Genomic DNA, 15317 nt, shown 5'->3' on the forward strand with positions numbered 1-15317 from the left:
CTAAGCAAAGTAAGTCTGAGAAAGACAAATATATGATTTCACTCACATGTGGAACTTAAGCAACAAAACATGTTCATCTGAACATAGGAGATAGGAAGGAAAATAAGATAGAAACAGAAGGGGAGGGAAACCAGAAGAATTTCTTAAATACAGAGAACTGAGGATTGCTGGAGGGCAAGTGGATGGAGAGATGGGCTAAATCAGTGAGGAGCATTAAGGAGGGCACTTGCTGGGATGAGCACTGGGTGTTATATGTGTAAGTGATGAATCACTGGGTTTGACTCCTGAAACCAATACTACGCTGGATGTTAACTAACTTGAATTTAAATAAATTAAACAAAACCCAACAAAAATCTTCACACACTGTAGGAAACTGTCAACAAAATTAAAAAGCAACCTACTGAATTACAGTGGATATTTGCAAATGATTTATCTGATAAGGGGTTAAGATCTAAAATATATTACTATCTTTTACAACTCAACACCAAAACAAACAACCCCATTAAAAAAAATGAGCAGAGGACCGGAATAGACATTTTTTTTAAGAAGACAGATAGCAGACACATGAAAATATCCTCCATATCACAAATCCTCAGGGAAATGCAAATCAAAACCACAAGGAGATGTTACCTTACACCTGTCAAAATGGCTAGAATCAGAAAGACAAGAAATAACAAACTTTGATGAGGCTGTAGATGAAAGGGAACACTTGTACACTGTTTGTGGGAATGTAAATTGGTGCGGCCACTGTGGAAAAGAAGTATGTAGGTTCATCAAAAAATTAAAAATAGAAATACTATGCAATCCAGTAATTTAATTACTGATTATTTATGCAGAGAAACCGAAAACACTAACTGAAAAAGATATATGCACTGCTGTGTTTATTGCAGTATTTATAATAGCCAAGATATGAAAGTAACCTAGGTGTCCATCAACAGATGAATGGCAACAGAGAAGCAGTCAGTATACATAAACACAATGGAGCATACTAGGCCTTATAAAGAGTGGGATCTTGCCATTTGCAACAAAATGGATGGACTTAGAGGGTATTGTGTTAAATGAGATAAGTCAGAAAGACAAAGACGATAGGATTTCTCCTTTGTGTGAAATCTAAAAATAAAAAATAAAAATAAAAAACCCAGAAAACCAGGAACAGACTCTGAGAACAAAGTGTTTACTGCCAGAGGTATATAAAGCTGGGGAGATCGATCAAATAGGTGAAGGGTATTCAGAGGTACAAACTTCCAGTTATAAAGTAACTAAGTCATGGGGATGAAAAGTACATCACAGGCAATATAATCAATAATACTGCAACAATGTTGTATGGTGACAGATGACGACTATAGTTATTGTAGTGAGCACTAAGTAATGCACAGAATTGTGGAATCACTATGTTGTACACTTGAAACTAATATAACATTTTATATCAACTATACTTCAAGGATATTTGTTTGAAAGGCCCAAGTCTTACCTGGGTGAAAGCATGATGTGAGTCAATGAATACAGCTGAGGCTACTTTTATAGTGAAGTGTTCAGAATAAGGAGCTATCAGCCCTCCCTTTTTCTACATTTATCAGACTGCACTGGTAAGATGTTCAGCCTGGGCCCAACACTGAAATTTTAACCCGAGAACCGGATTCTGGTGCACACAAAATAAACAATGTGTGTGACATCATTTCATAAACATATTCAAGGTTTCTCCATGGAGAAGAAGAGTTTGAGGGGAAATTTCACAAGTTACCAAGGTCAATGTTATTGGTACAATGTTTAGCTGAGTTACTGAGGCCTGCTATTTCATGGCCACTTATTTCCTCCTCATTTGGCTAGCTGTTGAGTAGCTTGGGGGACTAGGTAAAGCCTGAGGAAAACATTGCAAATGCACAAGAAAAATTATCCCTACTCCAGGACAAACCATTCATTAGTGAGATTATTCAAAAGTGAGACTTTTAATTCATCCTTTAACACGATCTTGTTAAAAAAATATTTGTTGAACAGAGGAGAGAATAAATAGAGAAGGGTGGAGAGAAAAGAGAAAAAGAAGGGAGAAAATGAGGAATTTGTTTCAAAAATAATTTGTGGTAATAAAAATTGTTTACTGCACGTATTTTTATTGCCAGAGAGTGAGAACATAGGAAAAAGTCAGACTAAACGAAGACTCCTTTCCCCAGTGGTCATACTGTGAAAAGAAGGTGGATTACAGCATTTTGTAAATAGAGCAAGTTAAACACAAATTAAAAATGACTGCTTGAAGAGAAAACTTAATTTCCTCATTGAAGATTCAACACTGCATCAATGGGTTTACTATTTACAAAAAGTAGTGAAAAGTATGTATTTTTATTTTGAAATTAGTTGATTTATGAGTTTCTTATAAAATAATGTTTGTTTTTTTAATTTGCCAAACATTTGGATTTGGGTTTTTAACTAAAAGTCAAATTTTATTTTTTCATTCATAAATACTAACGTTTTTCTTCCTCTTTCTACACCCATTTTGTTAAGATTTTAATGCATCTGGTAAAGTTCTTTTCTTCCCCTTAGCAGTAATGCTATTATCATTAGAAATTATCTTGGTCAGAATTTTACAAATATGTACATTTAAAAATTATATAATTAATTTCATTTAGTTACAAAGAATTATTGACTTGTTTTCCATCAGACTTAAAATATTTTGATCATCATGGAATTGGGGTCTTTAAAACATGTATACTTCTGGATGCCACAAGACATATTTTGATTCAGTGGAAAAAGCATGGTCCTCCATGTATTACCAAACATCTGTTTGGTAATGAAAACTATATCCCAAGGAAAATTGATCGAGCAGTCAGAGACAATGACACAGCCATTGTCATTACCCCTGGCCAGCACCTCAGACCTTCTCCTGTCAAAATTTTCATTCAGAAGGCCATTAATGTTCAAAAGGCCATTGAATGTCCACTCTCACAAAGCCCAGAGACCAAGTTGATCTTAAAACTGAAAATACCAGAGATGATTAGTCATTTCCATGGTTGTATTAAAAATCTTATTGTGAAGGATATTTTTGTGGATTTCGATGTGGGTATTATTGATGTTTGGGAGAGGACTATTGCATACGGTGCTAATAATGCTCATCCACCTGATTATGTGACTGGGAATCTTATTAACTTTTTTTTTTTTAATTTTAAAAAAATGTTTATTTTTGTGAGACAGAGACAGAGTGTGAGCGGGGCAGGGACAGAGAGAAAGGGAGACAGAATCTGGAGCAGGCTCCAGGCTCTGAGCAAGCTCTCAGCACAGAGCCTGACATGGGGCTTGAACTAACAAACTGTGAGATCATGACCTGAGCCAAAGTTGGACACTCAACCAACTGAGCCACCCAGGCACCCTGAAATCATATTAACATGTCCTTATACTCTATTTGCTAGAGGAAAAATACAGAAAAACAGTACTAGCTATTCTCTATAGATGACCTAACTTAGACTACCAGGACAATTTAATGTAATCCAAGAATAAAGAAATGAAATTAAAACAAATTAATGTAATAAATACAGAATATACAGAACATAAAAATTACCATTGAAACATTTTTTAAAATGTTTACTCATTTTTGAGAGAGAGATAGAGAGAGAGAGAGAGAGAGAGAGAGAGAGAGAGAGAGAGAGAGAGAATATGCAAGAATGCACGTGAGCAGGGAGGAGCAGAAAGAGAGGGATACAGAGGATCCAAAGTGGTCTCTGAGCCGACAGCAGCAAGCCCAACGCGGGACTCGAACTCACAAACTGTGAGATCATGACCCGAGCTGAAGTTGGATGCTCAAGTGACCAAGCCACCCAGGTATCCCCATTTAAACAATTTTTAAGTGTACAATTCAGTGGCTGTGCAATTCAGATACATTCATATTCATACTGTTATACAAACATTATCATGATCTAGCTCCAGAACCTTTCATCATCCCAAACAAAAACTCTATGCCCATAAACTAACCCCTCATTCTCTGTTATCCCCAGGACCTGGCAACCACCATTCTAATGTCTCTATCAATTAGAATGTTCTATGTATAGCTCATAAAGTGGAATTATACAGTATTTGTCTTTTGTATCTGCTTATTTCATTTGACATAATGTCAAATTTTATCTATGTTGTTGCCTATGTAAGAATTTCCTTTTTTAAGGCTGAATAATATTTCATTGTATATGTACACACACTTTGTTTATCCACCATCTATCAATTAACACTTGGGTTGTTTCTACTTTTTGGCAATTGTGAATAATGCTGCGATGAAGAGAAAACCAAAGTTGAAAGGAATGTCTCTAGTGCTTAGTGTGAGGACAGAAAAGATCATCATTCATAATTTAATTGTAAGAAATGCATTGCCCAGAAACGAAGAGTCTAAATAATTTAAGTTTAGAGAAAATGGAATTTGGTAACCAGTTGTTCTTTAAATTCCAGTAAGAATCAGAGATCACAAACACCCATCAATGCATTGAGAGAAACCAAGTATCAAGTCAACATACAGATCCTGAAACCCTGCTTCCTGCTGACCCCAAAATTATGAGATGAGATACCCTCCAGAGGACCCAAAATGACTTTATAAATGTCTCTAAATATTCCTTTCAGCATTAAACTATGCACTTTTCCCATTAACATGTTCAAGGTCTCAAGAGTGGAACTGTTTACTCCACATTTGAAATGTGTTTCTTAGTGAGAGGAAGTGAAACTACAATACTTTAGCATTAATGCCATAGCCCAATCACACAGGTTAGGACTGGGATCCTCTCACCAAAGGAACACACATAGAAAGCTCTTTCTTGTATCAAACTTACCCACTAGTTCTATTTCTTTTTAAAGAAAACTTTTTTTTAAAAAAGATTTTTTTCTTAAGTAATCTCCAAGACCAAACTTGGGCTCGAACTCACAACCCCAGGATCAAGAGTCACATGCTCTACTGAGCGAGGAAGCCAGGAGCCCCTAAAGGAAACCTTCAAAATAAATGCATTCTTCCATGTACTGCAATCTTACCTGCTTACATGAGTTAGCATTTTCCCTCCAAGGCCACTTCAAATTTCTTCATTCTAGTTCCAATACAACGAAGTTTACAGTTTTCTTACCATGGCTCTTCTCTGAATACACTAAAGTTTGTCTATGTCACTCTATAACATGCTTTCCACCCCATCTCACATGCTCTAATGCAAATGCGATCATTAGTATAAAATAATGAGAATCTATTATTTTTCTTGTTCCAGAGCTGCATCGTACAACAGAATTGCTGTAAGTCACATGTGACTGTTTAAGTGAAGTGAAAAATTAGCTCCTTGGTTGCAACAATCACATTTCAAGTGTTCAACAGACACGTGTACCTAGTGGCACTATAATGACAGCACAGTATTTGCTTTCATTGGTCTCTGGAGAGTTTTTTTTTTTTAAGTTTTGTTGTATTTGGATGTATTTTAAAAATAAGTCAGTGGTATTTTATTAATTTTATGATGAGTAAAATAATCAAATGTTAAGTGTTAAGGTCTTGACTTTTAAGTCATTAACTTCTGGCTCAGTTTTTTAGAGAAATTCTGGTGTTTACATATTTTATAATGTTTTGGCCTTGAAGCGATAGTTTCAGGTCACTGCAGATATCGACTATATTGCTAATGTGTAAGACTTGAGTAAGCCATTTGAAATGGTAAAAAGGCTCCTGACTGGAATTATCAGGCTTCTTTCAGAAGAAAAAAGTATACACAGTGGATGTATGCACAATGGAATGAAACTAGAAATCATTAGCATAAGGAAAACAGAAAATACAAATATGTGGAAATTAAACACTGCATTCTTTATCGATTGTTCAAAGAATAAATAAAATTTAGAAAATACTTGGAGACAAGTGAAAATAAAAACACAACATATCAAAACTTCTGGGATGCAGCAAAAATAGTACCAAGGAGTCTTTTCAATAAATGGTGCTGAAAAACTGGATAGGACAACAAATTGGACAACCCAGAAGATATGGAAAAATTCCTAGAACCATATAACCTACCAAGACTGACTCAGGAATACATTTAGAAATATATATAATTACTTTTAATACAAGGAGTTTATTGAAGCAGTAATCAAAAACCTCCCCCAAAAAGAAAAGTCCCAAACCAGATGGCTTCACTGGAGAATTCTACATAACATTTAAAGAATAATTAACACCAAACCATCCCCAAATCTTACAAAGAATAGAAGATGGGAACACTGACTAACTCATTCTGGGAAGCCAGCATTACTCCAATACTAAAACCACACAAAGGCACAAAAAGAAAACTACATACCACTATCCCTGTTAAATATTAATGCACAAATCCTAAACAAGATACTAATAAAGTGAATTCATCAGCATATTGAAAGGATTGTATGTCATGAACAAGTGGAATTTATATCTGGAAACAAGGATAGCTCAGCTTATTAAAAATCAGTGTAATACACTACATTGACAAAATAAAGGTCAAAAGCCACAGTCTTAGTCAATGCAGAACAAAACATCTGAGAAAATTCTATGTCCTTTTATGAGAAAAACATCTGACAAACTAGGAATAGAAGAAAACTACCTCAAAATAATAAAGTCTGTATATCAAAAGCCCACAGCTATCATCATATTCAATAGGGAAAGTCTGCAAGCTTTTCCTCCAAGATCAGGAAAAAGCAAGGGCTTGTAGCACATTCACCACTACTATGTAACATAGGACTGGAAGTCCTAGCCAGAGCAATTATATGAGAAAAAGAAATAAGGGGCAAATTGGAAAAGAAGTAAAATTATGTTTGCAGATGATACTATCTTATATTTAAAAAATCCTAAAGATTCCACAACAGAATTCTTAGAACTAATAAATTTACTAAGTTGCAGGACACAAAATCAACACGTAAAAATCAGTTGCATGTCTATACCTAACTATGACAAATCTGAAAAACAACAGTCCCATTTTCCATAGCATCAAAAAGAATGAAATACTTTGGAATAAGTTTAACCAAGGAGGTGAAAGACTTGTACACTTGCAATATAAAACATTGTTGAAATAAATTAAAGAAGAGGGGCACCTGGGTGGCTCAGTTGGTTAAGTATCCAACTTCGGCTGAGGTCATGATCTCATGGTTTGTGGGTTCAAGCGCGCATCTGGCTCTGTGCTGACAGCTTGGACCCTGGAGCCTGCTTTGGATTCTATGTCTCCCTCTCTCTCTCTGCCCCTCCCACATACGTACTCTCTCTCTCTCTCAAAAATAAATAAACATTAAAAAAATTTTAATCAAAAAATTAAAAAATTACACACACAATGAGATAATCACCTCACACACCAGGATGACCACTATCCTAAGAACAGAAAATAGTACTAGTGAAGATGTGGAGACGTTAGAACACTTGTGTACTGTTAGTGTGAATGTAAACTGATACAGCTATTATGGAAAACCATACGGGGGATCCTCAAAGAGTTAAAACTAGAATTACCATGTGACCCAAAAATTCTACTTCTGGGTATACATCCCAAAGAACTAAAATCAGGTTTTAAAGAGATAATATACACTTTCATGTCCACTGCAGTATTGTTCATGATAGTCAAGACAGGGCAACAACCCGATGTTCATCAACATATGCACAGGTAAAGAAAACGGGGTATACACATACACTGTAATACAATACCGTCTCTAAAAAGGGATTCTGTCACATGCTACGTGGATAAATGTTGAGGACTTCTAAGGGAAATAAGCCAGTCAATAAAGGATAAATATTGTATGATTCCAGTCATACAAAGTTTCTAAAATAGTCAAAATCATAAAAACAAAGTAGAAAAGCAAATACCAAATGTTGAGGAGGGGGATATTAATGTTTAGTGGGTATAGAGTATTAGTGTTGCAAGATAGAAGTTCTAGAGATCAATTGCACAACAAAGTGAATATACCTAATGCTACTGCACTGTAAATTTAAAAATGGTTAAGATGGTAAATTTCATGTTATGTTTTTTTTTTTACCACACAAATTCCTGATGTATGTTCTTTTCCTTTCGTAGCAAATAAACTTTAATGTGAGAGTCAAGAGTATTTCATTTTTTTTTGCCCAACCTGCTGAAATCAATTTGTGTCAGTTGCTCAGTAACCAATAATGACTTGAATTCCTTACCTTCTTCCATAACAAATCAACATTAGGAAGCACGGTTTTTAAAAACTGTTCCTTTAATAAAAGAGCAAGTCAAGTGGCTTCAGGTATGGCACGCTGTACACATAGCTGCTGCTCCATTAGGAATAATCCCAGTGTTCCTTTCCATTCGACACCATAGTTCACAAAATAATGCTCATGAAAATTCCTCCTCTAGAGCAGGAGTTTTCGATGACAACCAGAAGCAAAAAGTCATCAAGTGCTTCCATCTCTTATAAATGTGTACAGATGCCAAGGACTTTTTCATACTCCACATTATCACTTCCACAAAGCAAAATGCGTCTAGTACATACCTTTCAATTGACACTGTATGCTACTGACATAATGTTTGTACAGCACTATCATTTGATGAAAGAATTTTGTCAGTAGTTCATTCGGATTTAGCTCTGACCATGTTTGTCATTAACTCATGACTGGCTTTATAAACTCATCAGTGGTTTGACTTGTACCTTTTCTCTTGATGAGGAATGCAATACTGAGTGATAGCTTGGTAATTCTAGCTTTTCCTTTGACTTTATTGATAGAATTCATCAAATTCATACTGGAAGGCAATATTTTGTTCTTGTCCTAGAGAAAAGCACATTGCTTTAGCAGAGAGAGGACTGTGCTTTGTATGCCAAGTATGAAATCTTTGATGGCTTTCCACTTTTGTGTTAAACAGAACATTTTTTTTTTTTACAGGTAATAGAAATCCACCTCAAACTCCTTAATGAGGGATGGGAAGGAATGTATTAACTCATAACTGGAAAGTACAGAGAGGGCAGAAAAGTTGAGGGGTGTTGCATCCAGATGCTTAAAGTACAATGTTAGTTCTCTGTCTCCCCCTTGCCATCTTTTGGCTCTGTGTTTCTGTGTTGGTTTCATTTTCAGGTGGGATCTTTACATGTGACAGCTGGAAAAGGTAACATGTCCTTGTGAGTTGTAATCCCAGAGACCCTCTCCTAGTGTATACATATAGATAGAAAACAGAGAAGACTCTGGTTGTCCCAGTTTGGGTTACATGTCCATGTTGGAACCAGTGCCAATAGCCAAGGGGATAATGGACCTTGATTGTCAAGCCTGGACCATATGCCAACTCTTGGGCCAGAGTCCATTGACAGAAATGAAGGAAACATAGACATCAAATATTTTTCTTCTACTGCATATTTGACAAAATCTCATAAAAAATAGTACCCAAAGGACAAATAGATTATTGATGCCATAAAATTTAATTACCAGAGATTCATGGTTATATTGCCTTTGTATACTTTCTTTACTTAATTGCATAAAATCACCACATTCACATGTATTTAAAAATAAGCTCTTTATGTTTAAAAATTACTTAAGTATTTATGTTACTAATTTTATCACTATCTTTACTTTTAATAATCTATTCTTAAGTCTTTGTTCCATAGTGAGCATAGAAAATCAAATAGAAACCAATAGAATATTAATTTAACACATACAAACAAAACACTGTAATAATGTAAAAATATGTTCAGAAAGATCAAAATGTTAACTGAATATTAGTCAAGAAGGACTTCCAGGGAAGATGATGGAGTAGGAGGATCCTGGGCTCACCTTGTCCCCATGAACACAACGAGATAAGAGCCACATCGGTGTAAATAAACCAGAAAATGATCTGAAGATTGGCAGGACAGACTCTGTACAGATAAATGTAGAGAAATGACTACATCAAAGAGGGTAGAAAGGGTGGAGACGCCATCAGGAGACAAAACTTCAGGACTACCCATGGGAGGGAGGGATGCCCCATGTGCAGAGAAGGGAGAGGAGCAGATCCCCATGCCGGCACCCCAGGGTCAAGGACCCACACTGTAAAGACAAATACCCCTAACATTTGGCTTTGAAAACAAGAAGGGCAATCAGTGGATTTTAACAACTGGACACTAAAAATCAGTTGGCTCTGCTCTGGGAGCACAGAACAAGCAAAGAGAGCCATTATAGATGACTGTACTAAAGGCAAAGGCAGCTCAGCCTCAACAATAGGATATATACAACACACATGAGGCATCCCTAAAGTGTCAAGTTCCTGGTGAACAGGGGACATTGCACTGCAGGGCACTACAGGAGCTTTTACTTATGAGGTCACTATTTTCAGGAGCAGGAGATACAGCTGACTTTCCTAACAAAGAGACACTGATAGATTTCGACAAAATGAGGGGACAGAGGAACATGTCCCAAATGAAAAAAGAGGACAAAAATCAGAGCAAAATAGCAAAGCGAAACAGAGATCAGCTATATGCCTGATAGAGAATTTAAAGTAATGGCCAAAGTCCAGGACCAGATGGCTTCACAGGTGAATTCTACCCAACATTTATTATTTTTTTTTCTTTTCTTAATATGAAATTTATTGTCAAATTGGTTTCCATACAACACCCAGTGCTCATCCCAACAGATGCTTTCCTCAATTCCCATCACCCTCTTTCCCCTCCCTCCCACCCCCCATCAACCTTCAGTTTATTCTCAGTTTTTAAGAGTCTCTTATGGTTTGCCTCCCTCCCTCTCTAATTTTTTTCCCTATTCCCCTCCCCCATGATCTTCTGTTAAGTTTCTCAGGATCCACCTAAGAGTGAAAACATACAGTATCTGTCTTTCTCTGCCTGACTTATTTCACTTAGCATAACACCCCCCAGTTCCATCCATGTTGCTACAAAAGGTCGTATTTCATTCTTTCTCATTGCCAAGTAGTATTCTATTGTATATATAAACCACAACTTCTTTACCCCTTCATCAGTTGATGGACATTTATGTCTCTTTCCATAATTTGGCTATTGTTGAAAGTGCTGCTATAAACATTGGGGTACAAGTGCGCCCCTATGCATCAGGACTCCTGTATCCCTTGGGCAAATTCCTAGCAGTGCTATTGCTTCTACCAAACCTTTAAGCAAGGGTTAAAATCTATTCTTCTCAAACTATTCTAGAAAAGAGCAAGGAAAACTTCCAAATTCATTCTCTGAGACCAGCATTACCCCTACAGGAAAACCAGATAAAGACACTAAAGAGGGAGAGAGAAAAGAGAACTACAGGCCAAGATCTTTGATGAACACAGATGGAAAATTCCTCAACAAAATATTAGCAAACAAAATCCAACATTACATGAAGAGAATTATTTACCATTATCAAATGGGATTTATTTCTGGGAGGCAAGGGTGGTTCAGTATTTGCAAATCAATGTGATACATCATTTAAGAGAAAGGATAAAAAGCCTATGATTATTTCAATAGATGCAGAAAAAGCATTTGACAAAGTACAATATTCATTCACAATAAAACCTTCAACAAAGTAGATTTAGAGGGAACATACCTGAACATACTAAGGGCCATATAGAAAAAACTCACAGGAAACATTATACTCAATGGTGAGAAACTGAGAGCTTTCCCCCTAAGATTAGGAACAAGAGAATGATGTCCACTCTCACCATTTTTACGCAACATAGTATTGGAAGTCTTAGCCACAGCGATCAGAAAACAAAAAGAAATAAATGGCATCCAAATTGGTGAGGAAAAAGTAAAATATTCACTATTTGCAGATGACATGTTTCTCTATATAGGAAACCCTAAAGACTCCACCAAAAAACTACTAGAACTAATAAATGAACAGACTGAGGTCACTGGATACAAAATCAATATACTGAAGTCCATGGATATCAATACATTAATAATGAAGTAGAAATTAAAAAAAAATCCCATTTACAATTACACCAAAAATAATATAATACCTAGCATTAAACTTAACCAAGGGGATAAAAGACCTATACTCTAAAAACTATAAAACTCTCATGAAAAAAACTGAAGAGGACACAAACAAATGGAAAGATATTCCATGCTTATGGATTGGGAAAACAAATAGTGTTAAAATGTCCATACTAGCCAAAGCAATCTACACATCTAATGCAATCCCTATCAAAACATCAACAACATTCTTCACAGAACTAGAATAATCTGAAGACTAGTATGGAATCACAAAAGATCTCAAATAGCCAAAACAATCTTGAAAAAGAACAAAACTGGAGGTATCACCATCCCAGATTTCAAGATTCACTACAAACCTGTAATAATGAAAACAGTATGATCTATGTGCCACAAAAAGAGACACATAGATTAATAGAAAAGGATAGAGAACCCAGAAATACACCCACAATTATATGGTCAATTAATCTTCAACACAGCAAGAACATGCAATGGGAAAAAGATGGTCTCTTCAACAAATGGTGTTGGGAAAACAGGACAGCTACATAAAAAAACAATCAAAGTAGACCACTTTCTTATACCACACACAACTATAAACTCAAAAAGAATAAAGGCCTAAAAGTAAGACTTGAAACCTTAAAAATCATAGAAAAGAGCACAGGCAGTAAGGTCTCTGACACTGGCTGCAGCAACATTTTTCTAGATAGGTCTCCTGAAGCAAAGGAAACAAAAGCAAAAATAAACTATCAGGGCTATGTCAAAATAAAAAGCTTCTGTGTAGTAAAGGAAACAATCAACAAAACTAAAAGGCAACCTACTGAATGGGAGAAGATATCTACAAATGAGATCCAATAAAAGGATAGACGTATATATATATATGTACCCAGATATGCATGTGTATATGTTAATGTGTATCCATGTGTTTGTGTGTATATATGTTCTTGTGGATATGCATGTGTACACACATGTATATGTATGTATGTGTGTATATATGCTTATATACACAATTATACATGTGCATATTATGTCTCCAAAATATATAAAGAACTTTTATCGTAGCCAAAAATAAACCAATTAAAAAATGGGCGGAAGACATGAATAGACATGTCTCCCAAGAAGGCATACAGATGAGCAATGGACACATAAAAAGATGTTCTCCCATCCAAGTACTAACCAGGCCCAACCCTGCTTATAAAAAGATGTTCAATACCACTAATCACAAGGAAATGCAAACTGAAACCACAATAGGTATTACATCACACCTGTCAAAATCCCTAAAACCAAAAACACAAGAAGTGTTGGCGAAGATGTGGAGAAAAAGGAACCCTCTTGCACTGTTGGTGGGAATGCAAACTGGTGCAGCTGCCACTGTGGAAAACAGTATGAAGTTCCCTCAAAAATTTAAAAGTACAATTACCATATGACCCAGTTACTTCAATACTGGGTAATTACCCAAAGAATATGAAAACACTAATTCAAAAAGAGATATGCACCATATGTGTATTGTAGTATTATTTACAATAGCCAAATTATGAAAGCAACCCAAGTGTCTGCCAATAATGAATGGGTAAAGATGATGTGGTACCTACATAAATATCATGCAGCCATAAAAAGGAAATGGGGTCTTGCCACTTGCAACAACATGGATGGACAAGAGGATGTTGTGTCAAGTGAAGTAAGTCAAAGAAAGATCCATAAGATTTCACTCATATGTGGACTATAAGAAAACAAATGAAGAAAGAAAGAGACAAACAAAAAAACCAGACTCTTACATATGGAGAACAAACTGTTGGTTGCCAGAGGGGAGGTGGGTGGGTAATGGGTGAAAGAGGTGATGGGAATTAAGAGCACACTTATCATGATGAGTACTGGAGTGATGGATAGAATTGGTGAATCCCTATATTGTATACCTGAATCTAATATAACTCTCTATTTACACTGCAATTAAAATTTAAAAAATATTAACTGACTCATAATTCATGCCTCACCTTTGAGAAAATAATTTTTAACAAAAATATAGAGGAGTTTTAGGAAAATCATAATTTTGCTTGACAATTATATACATCCTTTCATGGCTTTATTCCTTTGTAGTCAAGACTTTTTTCTTTAAACAGGTGACAGAAACTCACCTTAAAATAGCTTAAGGAGGGGTGTGAAGGAACGTATTTCATTACCCATTTATGAAATGTAACAAGTTTAAGTGGTTTTCTTTTTCTTTGTTTTTGAGAACTACCCAAACATCTGAAGACTGCAGGCACACTCTGAGAACTAATGCTTTCTCCTAACAGGGCACCTTTAGAGCAAGCTTCCCCCATTAGCCTGGGTGCCACAGGTACCTCAGGAGCCTTTGGAAGACACGGATTGCTAGATTTAACTTTTGATCAACCCAGATAAGACTTTTCCTGAGTGATTCCCAGTAAGCTATCTTCTCATATAGTCCTCCAATGTAATTCGGCTACATCCACCCTGGCAATAGATCAATTTTAGAATCACACCCTAAACCATCCTCTCCAGTATGTTCCCCAAGGCCCCAAGGTTTTGTATGTACATGTGCCTTGTCCATATCCCTCCTAAGTGCTCATCCAAACCTGTTGTCTGACTTCTCACCATAGGACCCTATGGTAAGTGGAGAGAAGCAACTCCCAAAATGGATAATTCACAAACCTTGTGAAAGCTTTGTCAGCATGGTTGACAAGAAAAGCAGACTCTGTGGGGCTCGACACCAGGAAGCTCGTCTCTACCCTCCCTTACTCTGGATGCAGCCAAAGTAGGTCTCTATGCCTCCTTTTCTATTCCACTTCCTGACAAAAGGGATTCTGGCGATCAAAATTACATATCCCACTAAGCCAAGTAGAAGCTCTGTGATTAAAAAGATCTGTCGTGGGGCACCTGGATGGTTCAGTTGTTTGCGAGTCTGACTCTTGATTTCGGCTCAAGTCATGATCCCAGCGGGGTGGGATTGAGCCCCACATGGGGCTCTGTGCTGAGTGTGGAGCCTGCTGGATTTGGTCTCTTCCTCTGCCCCTCTCTCTGTGTCACGTGCTCTACTCAGCAGGCAGTTTGCTATCAGGCTAATGTCCTTTAGTGGGTAGGTAGGTGGTGTTGCAGTGTTCCATGCTCTAAGCAGATGAGGACAGTATTCCTCCCAATCACAAAGAATGCTTTCTCTAAGAGTAATTAAAACAAATAGGTTTGGCTTTTCTATATATCTGGTACTAGTTTATAGCAGGGGTCAGCAAACTAATGGCTGCCAGCCAAATCCAGTCTGCAGCCTGTTTTTATACGGCCTGTGAGAGAAGAATGGTTTTTACCTTTGTAAAGGTTTCCAAAAATAAATACAAGGCCAGCAAAACCTAATGCATTTACCATCTGGACCTTTACGGCAAAATTTGCTGGCCTTTGGCATACAGTCCTTTTAGACTGCTTTACTTGGTTACCATTTGGCTGGCTTTCCCTCATTCCACCATGCAGACTAGCTA

At 36.6% G+C, this 15317-nt stretch overlaps 1 pseudogene; it reads left to right on the forward strand.

Annotated features, from left to right (window-relative positions):
• The window catches only part of LOC131488547 (NXPE family member 2-like), a 62007-nt pseudogene that overhangs the window by 25683 nt on the left and 21007 nt on the right, over positions 1 to 15317 (forward strand).

Source organism: Neofelis nebulosa, chromosome 10 (assembly GCF_028018385.1).
Source record: "Neofelis nebulosa isolate mNeoNeb1 chromosome 10, mNeoNeb1.pri, whole genome shotgun sequence".
Classification (NCBI taxonomy): domain Eukaryota; kingdom Metazoa; phylum Chordata; class Mammalia; order Carnivora; family Felidae; genus Neofelis; species Neofelis nebulosa.